Genomic DNA, 11,637 nt, shown 5'->3' on the forward strand with positions numbered 1-11,637 from the left:
GTTTGATGGTTTTTGATTGTTACCTGTTGAGGTGTAAAACCAGCAAAACCAGTATGAATGAACTCAACACAAACTATTACACAGATACTTGATCAAAGTTTTGGGCTCTTTGAGGCAGAAAACATGTGCAATTGTGGTGAAAGACAAATAAATGTGCTTATTTTTAAATAATCAACCTATTCCCTATTTATATTCGGCCAGCAAAAATATATTTGGTTCTGTTGTTCATCAGGTAAACTTGAAATTGTATTTATTTTGAGTTGTGTGGGCCTTATTATTTGAAGCTTTGTCAACATTCTTTACAGTGTTGTGCTTATTATAGTAAATATTATATCTGAGTAATAACTAGCTACTAAACCTGAACCTAACCTTATCCCATGCAGTCGCTTTAAATGACCCAAAACTTTCTTCTAGGTACACCACAGATACACGGACTGTTAAATCACATGATCTTTAATCATGACAGCGTGAAGACTACAAGAGGCCGATGTGAAGATCGACAGGCATCTGATCTAAACTTTATAAGAGGGTTCAGTGTGAACAAACATTCTGTGTGTGAAACAATCACGCTTCACATTCAGATTCTAGTGAAACATCCGACGTGAGCTTCAGATATTGAGCTTTACAAGCATTTAAAACGGAAAAAATGAGCGTCATTAAAACACAACAACAGATCGTCTCTTCAATCCTGACAGGAGATAACAAAGCTCCAGTCGTTAAAGAAAAGCGAGGCCACATACAGATGAAAAAGTTCCCGGAAGGGTTAATAAAATGTTATGACCTCACTCTCTGGTGCTCTCGCTCACTGTTACAGCGGCACAGATATTCTCCTCTAATGAGTTTTTATGGCTTTGCCTCCTGAACAGCACAAGACAGACTGGAGCTCGTAATCACTAGATTTGGCCTAACGTAACACTTCGCCCTGGGCCAACGGCAGCCCGTGCCAAATATTTCAGCTCGTACCTCTCTAATGAAAGCCTCATACAGACTCCATCTATCTCCTGGAGAAGAGCCGCTGGAATTCTTCTTGGGTCAGGGCCGGGCGGCACTGACCACACACACTCACACATGTGGTCACTGTGTCATTACACGCGTGTTATTCTCTCTATCACGTGTGGTCAACAGCCTGGACTCATTTCATATTCTCTATGGTCCGTGTGAGCGAGTAGGCCATTTCCCAGCTGTAGCGAGATGAATTCTGCGGTCCCCGGCCACTCTTAAAGCTCTTAAACACGGATGTCTGTGTACCTTAAACGTTTCTCTAATAGCTTAATTTGTTGCCTTATTGCAGCCATGTGTTGTCGAGGTGGGTTTGGGGGATTTACGGTGTGTGTGTGTGTGTGTGTGCCTCGAGTGGCGTGTGAATGCTGTGCGGTCGCCTCCGGACCTGATGACACGTTTGTAGCGTAGACGACACAGCAGATGGTGTGCACATCTCAGATGGAGGGCAAATCTTTTTTAGATGTCAAGTTGCGTTAAAGAGAAAATATCAGCTGAAACAAAGGAGAAACAAACACAACTATACCTGCACAAACTATTCAACACCACCAAAATAACGTACATTTTATTTTCTCATGATGTGAAATCTCTTGGCTTGTGTAGGTTCAACGCTGGCACAAAAAACACATTAATTTACTCTCACGCAGTTTAAAATACACAAGAGCTCAACAAGAACCTGGATTTTCCTAGTAAAATCTCACAATAAAAAATGATAGTATTACGTGTACTATGGTAAACTAGTCAATTGCAGGATATAATAGTGTACTGGAGTATTCACTATGGTAAATGGTATTTAATTACAGTATTTAGGAATTTTACTGTTTTTACTTTAGTATTCATTCATGTGGGAATCATCAAGTGTCAGAATATCATATTCATGTTATATAAATACTCCAAACAAGAACTAATCCATTCATGTCACAGTGTGGATGTGTCTGAAAATGTGTCTGTGATGTTTAAAAGCACACGTGTGCTCTCGCTGGAAGTTCTCACACCTCCACCAGCGCTCGACACTTCGACTGAACGTCACGGCCCAGTTACAATGTTTATTTAGGTGAAGCTGGAGAGATCTGGCTTGTGCCTGCGGTAATGACCCTGACACCTACTGTTTACTTCTCTAAATATGAAAGCATTTGTTCTGTGTGAAATGACATTAATGAGCCCGCTCTCGGTAATGAAACAAATCGCTCTCCAAATCATGAAGTCGAATTTAAGGTGCCAAACGTCTCACCTTGAAATGTCACGACTGCAGTCAGAGGAGGAATTCAAAAAGTGCTCTCGGACAATTTCCATTTTCCTGTCATGGTATAGAAATCTACACAAACAAAAGCACAAATCATGTTTTCAATGACTCTGAAATTGTCATTGTTTTAGAATAATCCAATGAACATGTAAAATCACACATTTTATGTAGATATCACACAAGTGTAGTGTAGTTGTTCACGCAAGACCAGAACAAAAGGCTCTGCTTATTCTAAGCCAAATGGTCCTGAGATCTGATGTCAGCAAGTCGTGTCCCATCATGCTTTTAGTGACTGCGTTTAAAGGGACAGTTCACCCCAAACTTAAAATCTGTCATCATTTAAATACCCTCGAGTTGTTCCAAATGTCTTTGTTCTGTTAAACACAAAAGAAGATGTTTTGAAGAATGCTTATAACAATGCTTGTTGTCCACTTATTGAATCCAGTTCTTATCCATTCTCTGTTCCGGTTCCAATATTTTTTGGGGACAGAAAAAATAGCAAATACTTAAAGAAATACGTTTTTACCTTTTATTCTTGCCACATTCAGGCTAAAACCAGTAGGCTGTAACTGTTGGCTGTGAAAATTTATCAAATAATGAAATAAACAACACTTCCATTAAGAAATAATCAGAAGCAAATATAAAACCAAAACATTTAAGTATAACACAAAAATACAACATCCAGTTGCTAGATCTTTCTTTTTTCTAAACAGTTCTTTGTGAATAAAACACAAAATTAATTCATTTTTTAAAAGTGATTGAATGAATAATTCAAATGAATATGAGTAAAAATAAACAAAAACATGTCCTGTAGCTTCACGAATGTTTTTTCAATTATGATCACTATTTAGGACTCGGGGCTGAGAGACTTAAACACGGTGCGTTCCTTCAGATTAATGTTTCATCATTTAGAGGCACTTCCTCCATTGCACGACATATCTTCATACTACATGATGTATTGCATGTAACTAAATATTTGAAGGTTTTTCTGCGTTCATAGTGCCGATGGTAAAGAACTGCACATGCGTAATGAGATCAGGTCCTTGTCGCAGGTCCTGGCAGACAGATACAACTGTAGAAGGCTCACTGCCGTTTGCGAGTGACTAAAAAGTCAGGAATCAATACACAGAACTAAAATGCACGCATCCTATCGAATCCCTGGTTTTTCGAAATTTGGAATCGGTTCTAAAATGAAACCGGTTCTCGACACCCAACCGTATCAATGGGGTCCAATGAGCATTCTTCCAAATATCTTTCCCTGTTTTCATCAGAACAAAGACATTCATACGGATTTGGAACTCGAGGGTGAGTAAATGATTTTAGGGCTGTAAAAATGACAACCTTGACATCAGCTTGAACAGCTTTTGTTTTAAATGCCACACACCTGCTGACATTCACATCAAAACTTATTTATTATGGTTTTGTTTTGAGTCACTGTGTCAGAGCGTCTACTAACATTAATTTATATACTGATTCATTTGGAAGACCAGATCAACTTCACAGAATCCGTCTGAAGCCCATGACCTTAAATCACTTTTTATACAACAATAAAGAGTTAAAGATACTTTCAGACAGAAAAACACGCAAATAGTAGTTCAAATAACTGTGTTTGTTTAGACTCATAACAACTTCAAAAGTACTTAATGGATCTGTTAAGTGGAGCTGTAATGGAAACCTGGAATGTTGAAGTTTCAACACAATCATCCACAATACTTTCAATAACCTGCTCATTATTGTCATTGAGGAAAAAAACACTGACATCTGAACATCAAATGAAGCAACAGACAAAAAATCATAATAATCGCACACAGTCGAAATCTTGAGAAGACATAAATCAATCCCTCATGTCCACGTTGACCCCATTTCTGTGGCGGTTACACTTCTGGAGGACGGTTAACCTATCGGCCCTCCTTCACTCGCTGTCAGATGTTTCTAAGCATCTGGAATTCATCTCACTCCAGTCACTGAATGCTCATTTGCATTTAAGCAATAAGTTAAGCATGATGTTCTGAGTTTTAATGTGAACTATGATACACAAACACAGTCAATGTGCACCTGTAAACATCTTCACGTTCATACACAAATCCAAGACTGAAGATTCATCATGACAGAATCCTTCTGAAATATCTCAGACCTTACCATTCTTTACCCTCTTTATAACGTATTGTTTGTCTACACTTCACAAAGAAATCTGATGAATGAACACGTGTAGATTACACACACACACATGTTTGCTCTCTCGTGTTGTTCAGAAGTGGGCTGGCATCAGATTCCCACCCATATTTAAACACAAGAAGCTTTGATCGAGTGACCCGGCACCTGCAGGTGGGCTCATTGTTTCTCACCGGCTCGGCCCGTCTCATTCATCAAAGACTGAAAAACAACACCACCACATGAGAAAACTGAGCACATCATTCTTACAGCATATATATATCAGAGTGCACATGTCAATGTGATCTGTAAAAGCAGAGAAAGAAGCGCATTACATGCACAAAACATTTCATACATTTAAGTGTGATTTATAAGGAGATGGCCGCAAACTCAACATGTGTATCGTTAGGAAAATGTGAAAAATAAATCTCATGCAGCTTCATGGGCGTAGATTTCATCATTGAGGGGTTAAAGTGTCAACTATACATGTTTTCATTCATCATTGTATAAACATTAGGAGGTTGTAATTGCTAGTTCTGATGATTGGAAAGTTCCCTCCCTCGGGAAACTACGCTATGTTTCTGACATCTGTGAAATAAAACAGCCTCTCTGGTGTTCATGACCTTGTGTCGTGTGACCTTGTGAGCTCCCTCTAGAGGAAGAGTTGTGATTGAACATCATCAGCTCCACTCCGTGTTTCATCAGACTCTGGAAAACATCAAGACATTTCCACACAGCTACAGTATCTCCTCAAACAGAAACAAGACACGTCAACTCTCACTTTAAAAATCAACTCTTGTTTACCATTCCTTAAGAGCAATAAACACACAAACAAAACCCTTACTGAGGTTCTTATAAACTCATGCATGAAAGCGTTTCATTTAGTTAATACAAAATAACAATGTTTATGTCTCAGATAATAACTGACATTAATGTTTCTCATGTCACACCTAATGTTAAAAAAAACATTATTACACGGCTCGTTGGAATGCTTGATTCTGATTGGCCTGTCCCTACATTTGCAGGTTGGTAATTCCCAGATAACAACCTCTCAAAACTAATAACACACGGTAACCTGGATGCAGAAAATCATACTGACAGGTTTTTATGACAAATTGAATGTAAATTTGTCTTTTAACAACAAACAGTATATGACATTATATTTACTAATTATTTAACTAAATTGCCTGTTTGTGACATTTGAACGTTGTTTCTTACCGTAGTACTGAAAGTGAACGTCTTTTCCTCGTGGAAGGCCTGCATTCGGTAAAAATTGGCTACATTTTTTTTTCAAATTCACATTTCATGTCCAGTTAGATTCTCAAGCCGTGTAATAAACTGGATAATGTACAAGCAGCTGTCTGTTTATACTCTAAATAAACCCCTTCAGTGTGACACAAGACCCTTATTTCTGCCATAACAACCGGCTGCCTGAACATTATCCCTCACATAATGTGTTAAGCACGTAGTTCAAAACATTGAGAAAGAGTGTTATAATATTCAAACTAATGCCTATAATGTGTAGAAAAACCTTTACTCGCTGTCATTCTACATCTAAACACATTCAACGTTTGTTTTATAATACAATCACAGATCATCTTGATGTGACCTGTCTTATTCATTATTCTTCTACTTTTGATCACCATCCACCCTGAAAATATTTACTCTCCAAATAACACCAAGTAGGAAAAGACTTTCGATTTGGAAAAAGTACTTTAAACTAATAACATCTGAAGCACTTGATCAATGCAGCTTTGTGAAGGGGTGAAGGAAACACAATCTTTCTATTTCTGGCCATGAAAAACCACAAAGTTCAATAAAAAAAGAGTTTCCTGCACAGACTGAAACCACAATGTCTCTTCAGATGGAGAAATCACAAGAGAATTTCCAAATACTAGCTGTTTTAAGATTGTGGTCAGCAGCTCATTCAGGGAATCGCTCCACATTGTTGTGACAACAGCGTTGAATGTTTTATGGCATTTCCAGTCACCTCCGTATATAACTATACATAACCTGTCAGACAGACACACTTAACTTGTTACTCATGACCGTATGATGTAAAAGCTTTTGATGTAAAAGTTTATTATTCAAAGCTTGAAATGCATTGTGTAGACCAGGGATTTTCAATCTGGGGTCCGGGGACTCAGGGGGCCTCCAAAAGGTTGCAAGTATAAAGATATAAAATATAAAAATAACTATGATTTTTCAAATGGGGGTCCCTCATAAAAGTTCGGTTTTGTTGTGGTCCTTGGTATCATAACGTTTGAAAACCCCTGGTGTAGACAATATAAACTGTGCTGATAAAATAAATGATTCACTAATGCTTACATTTTATTTGTGCTGCGTACTAAAGAAAAACAAGTGTCCAGCATACAGCTTATAATAACACACAATACAAAATGTTCAGTTGTGTCTAAAGCCTCTTTTCTCAGTTAAAAACGAAAGAAATAAGTGTTTAAGGACGAAGTTAAATCCGGTCGATATCTGTAATGACCACTAGATGACGGTGTGCCACAAACTTTCACTTCTGGAGCATAAAACCTTTTTTATCTTGAGCATTTATGGCTCAATCCAAACTCTGCCCTTCATCCACATTATACAGATGACCACAGTATTCACATTACAGCTGTTAATGTTATTAGTTAGTTGAACCCTAACACATCAATTATCATAATTCTTATTGTTAATACCGATTCTTAAACTGTCCAATGATAATAATTCAAATCTCTGTGCATTAGCAATTTGTGCAACAGTGTGCATGTTTAAATGTGCGTATACAGACTAGACATGATGATATTGTGTGATATTGATGAGTGATATTCACTCATCATTATTATATTGTACATTTGCCAAGAATGAAAGCCACACGTTCATGTTCAAAGCTTTCAATCGGAGCCTATAGACCGATAGTGCTTCTATAATAAATGTTGTTAACTAGTGTAAGGAGGCAGAGAGAGTTATTATGTTATTTATAACTTTATGGGCAAGTTACTCTAAAAAGTAATTCGCTAAATACATATTCAATCGTGTAATTAGATTACTGTACAAATGACTCTCTCCAAAAGTATTGAATTATTATTACTAATGACTTTCTATATCCTACATCAACCTTGATTAGTGAAGTGACTCAAGGATAGACATAAAACAGCTCTTTAAATTCATTCAAATAAATCATCTAAAACTACAATAAAGTAATATTATTAACTGATCAAAGTAACAAATATGAGAATTATACACTAAAGCAGGGATATTAAACTTAGACTGTGAATTTGATGTCAATTCCACTATTGTTCCGCATATATTACACAAAGTAATTTTCAATGGAAAGTAATTAAATTACAGTAACTAATAACTTAGTAACTAGTTACACTGTTAATAACTGTGTTCTGTTGAATATCCTTGTAGATGCGAGTTTACTGTATTTGTGTGTTGATCTGAATATTGTTATTTATGAATAGAATAATTTACAAAAAAACTGTACAATGGATTAAAGTGCACGTTTTCAATGTTTTCTTTTGTAATGGACGTGGTATTCATCAAGCATGATGCAATCTTTGTGTCATCTCAGAGCTCTTTACACACACGCTAAAGAAAAAAACAGTGGAGATAGCAAATATGCCCAATAAACAGTTAAAAAACGTGAATGGAAACATGCAATAAATCACTGAAAGTCTTATATCTATTTTACCTGAGAGGTGAAAACCCAACTCTCAGGTCACAGAGGACAAAAGCTCTTGACCTTTGAACATCTGACAGCTGTCAGTAATGGAAACTTTATTTATTTATTCCACACTATAGTGGCAAAGTTCATCATTCTCCTTCACTTCATGTTATGTAAATGTATTAATGTAGTCACTCAAGAAGTAAACTTTTTCAAATTAAACATTGACATTTGTTTACTATTATTTACACTTAAACTCATAACTAAGGCCCAACAAGGATTATTATCACGACGTGATGGTGTAATATTGATCATTCTGCTTCAAAAATCTTCTCTTCCTCTATGTGTTATAATCAGCGGGTGATAACGGTCCAGGACACGTAGCAAACATATTTTTGTGATGTGAATATTACTGATCTTCACTCAATGCACCAGCAAAAAAACTAATCAATTCATTTGATATTGCTCCGTTCAAGTTGAAGTGTCAGGCCAATGGTCTGGACTCAAATTATTTCAAACGGTTCAGTCCAATTTGAGTCAGTTCAGCGGGCATATGAGTCCATATGAGTCAGTTCAGCGGGCATATGAGTCCATATGAGTCAGTTCAGCGGGCATATGAGTCCATATGAGTCAGTTCAGCGTGCATATGAGTCCATATGAGTCAGTTCAGCGGGCATATGAGTCCATATGAGTCAGTTCAGCGGGCATATGAGTCCATATGAGTCAGTTCAGCGGGCATATGAGTCCATATGAGTCAGTTCAGCGTGCATATGAGTCCATATGAGTCAGTTCAGCGGGCATATGAGTCCATATGAGTCAGTTCAGCGGGCATATGAGTCCATATGAGTCAGTTCAGCGGGCATATGAGTCCATATGAGTCAGTTCAGCGGGCATATGAGTCCGTATGAGTCAGTTCAGCGGGCATATGAGTCCATATGAGTCAGTTCAGCGGGCATATGAGTCCATATGAGTCAGTTCAGCGTGCATATGAGTCCATATGAGTCAGTTCAGCGGGCATATGAGTCCGTATGAGTCAGTTCAGCGGGCATATGAGTCCATATGAGTCAGTTCAGCGGGCATATGAGTCCGTATGAGTCAGTCCAGCGGGCATATGAGTACATATGAGTCAGTTCAGCGGGCATATGAGTCCATATGAGTCAGTTCAGCGTGCATATGAGTCCATATGAGTCAGTTCAGCGGGCATATGAGTCCGTATGAGTCAGTTCAGCGGGCATATGAGTCCATATGAGTCAGTTCAGCGGGCATATGAGTCCATATGAGTCAGTTCAGCGGGCATATGAGTCCATATGAGTCAGTTCAGCGGGCATATGAGTCCGTATGAGTCAGTTCAGCGGGCATATGAGTCCATATGAGTCAGTTCAGCGGGCATATGAGTCCGTATGAGTCAGTTCAGCGGGCATATGAGTCCATATGAGTCAGTTCAGCGGGCATATGAGTCCATATGAGTCAGTTCAGCGGGCATATGAGTCCGTATGAGTCAGTTCAGCGGGCATATGAGTCCGTATGAGTCAGTTCAGCGGGCATATGAGTCCATATGAGTCAGTTCAGCGTGCATATGAGTCCATATGAGTCAGTTCAGCGGGCATATGAGTCCATATGAGTCAGTTCAGCGGGCATATGAGTCCATATGAGTCAGTTCAGCGGGCATATGAGTCCATATGAGTCAGTTCAGCGGGCATATGAGTCCATATGAGTCAGTTCAGCGGGCATATGAGTCCATATGAGTCAGTTCAGCGGGCATATGAGTCCGTATGAGTCAGTTCAGCGGGCATATGAGTCCATATGAGTCAGTTCAGCGGGCATATGAGTCCATATGAGTCAGTTCAGCGGGCATATGAGTCCATATGAGTCAGTTCAGCGGGCATATGAGTCCGTATGAGTCAGTTCAGCGGGCATATGAGTCCATATGAGTCAGTTCAGCGGGCATATGAGTCCATATGAGTCAGTTCAGCGGGCATATGAGTCCGTATGAGTCAGTTCAGCGGGCATATGAGTCCATATGAGTCAGTTCAGCGTGCATATGAGTCCATATGAGTCAGTTCAGCGGGCATATGAGTCCGTATGAGTCAGTTCAGCGGGCATATGAGTCCATATGAGTCAGTTCAGCGGGCATATGAGTCCATATGAGTCAGTTCAGCGGGCATATGAGTCCATATGAGTCAGTTCAGCGGGCATATGAGTCCGTATGAGTCAGTTCAGCGGGCATATGAGTCCGTATGAGTCAGTTCAGCGTGCATATGAGTCCATATGAGTCAGTTCAGCGGGCATATCAGTCCGTATGAGTCAGTCCAGCGGGCATATGAGTACATATGAGTCAGTTCAGCGGGCATATGAGTCCGTATGAGTCAGTTCAGCGGGCATATGAGTCCGTATGAGTCAGTTCAGCGGGCATATGAGTCCATATGAGTCAGTTCAGCGGGCATATGAGTCCGTATGAGTCAGTTCAGCGGGCATATGAGTCCGTATGAGTCAGTTCAGCGGGCATATGAGTCCGTATGAGTCAGTTCAGCGGGCATATGAGTCCGTATGAGTCAGTTCAGCGGGCATATGAGTCCACATGAGTCAGTTCAGCGTGCATATGAGTCCATATGAGTCAGTTCAGCGGGCATATGAGTCCGTATGAGTCAGTTCAGCGGGCATATGAGTCCGTATGAGTCAGTTCAGCGGGCATATGAGTCCATATGAGTCAGTTCAGCGGGCATATGAGTCCGTATGAGTCAGTTCAGCGGGCATATGAGTCCACATGAGTCGACCCGTGGGACACAAATTCTCTCCGTGTGATGTGAGACTCATGCAATCAGCAGGCGAGTGTGTAAAATGAACCCCCGGTCAACACGGCTGTGATATAGATCAGGGGTTTTCAAAATGTTCATGCCAAAGACCCCCAAATATGTTTACCCTTTCGTGAGGGACCCCCTTTCTAAAAATACATATCCATTTTTTGTATAAGCGTTTAAACTGTCAGACAAATAGTAAGTCTGTTATTATAAAAAAGTTAAACTGGAATAAACTTCAGTATAGAGATTTACAACTTCTGCTGTCTTTAGTTTCTCAAAAAATGTCTGGAGGCCCCCTGGGGGTCCCGGACCCTGAAAACCCCTCTCCCGCAGACACAGATACGTCATCAGGTGATTGACAACAAGCCCTTCCCCCACAGCACGAGAAGTCACGTGACCCTCACAGGAGAGGAGGAGCGCTTTGTTTTAAACTCCATTCTTTTCTTCTACCATAAACCTACTAAAAGATGTGCAAATATCCCTTTTAAATCACAAAAATAGCTCTTCCACAAGTCAACTGAAATTTTTGCAGAATCTGAAATATTTCTTCTTGATTTTATTAGTTTTTAGTGTTTTCTACAACTTATTTCTAGAATTAAATGCAAAAAAAACCGTCAGTTTTTCATCACTATCACAATGAATGTCTTTGATGATCAAGCGTTTATGTAGAAAACGTCACCATTATTAAATGGTTGTTGTGATTGTTTTTATTTATATCCACGTGCTCTCATACACCAGTACTTACGGTTCTCAATGGAATGTGTCACACTAATGTACTACTGTAT

Source organism: Barbatula barbatula (genome assembly GCF_947034865.1).
Source record: "Barbatula barbatula genome assembly, chromosome: 9".
Taxonomy (NCBI): Eukaryota; Metazoa; Chordata; class Actinopteri; order Cypriniformes; family Nemacheilidae; genus Barbatula; species Barbatula barbatula.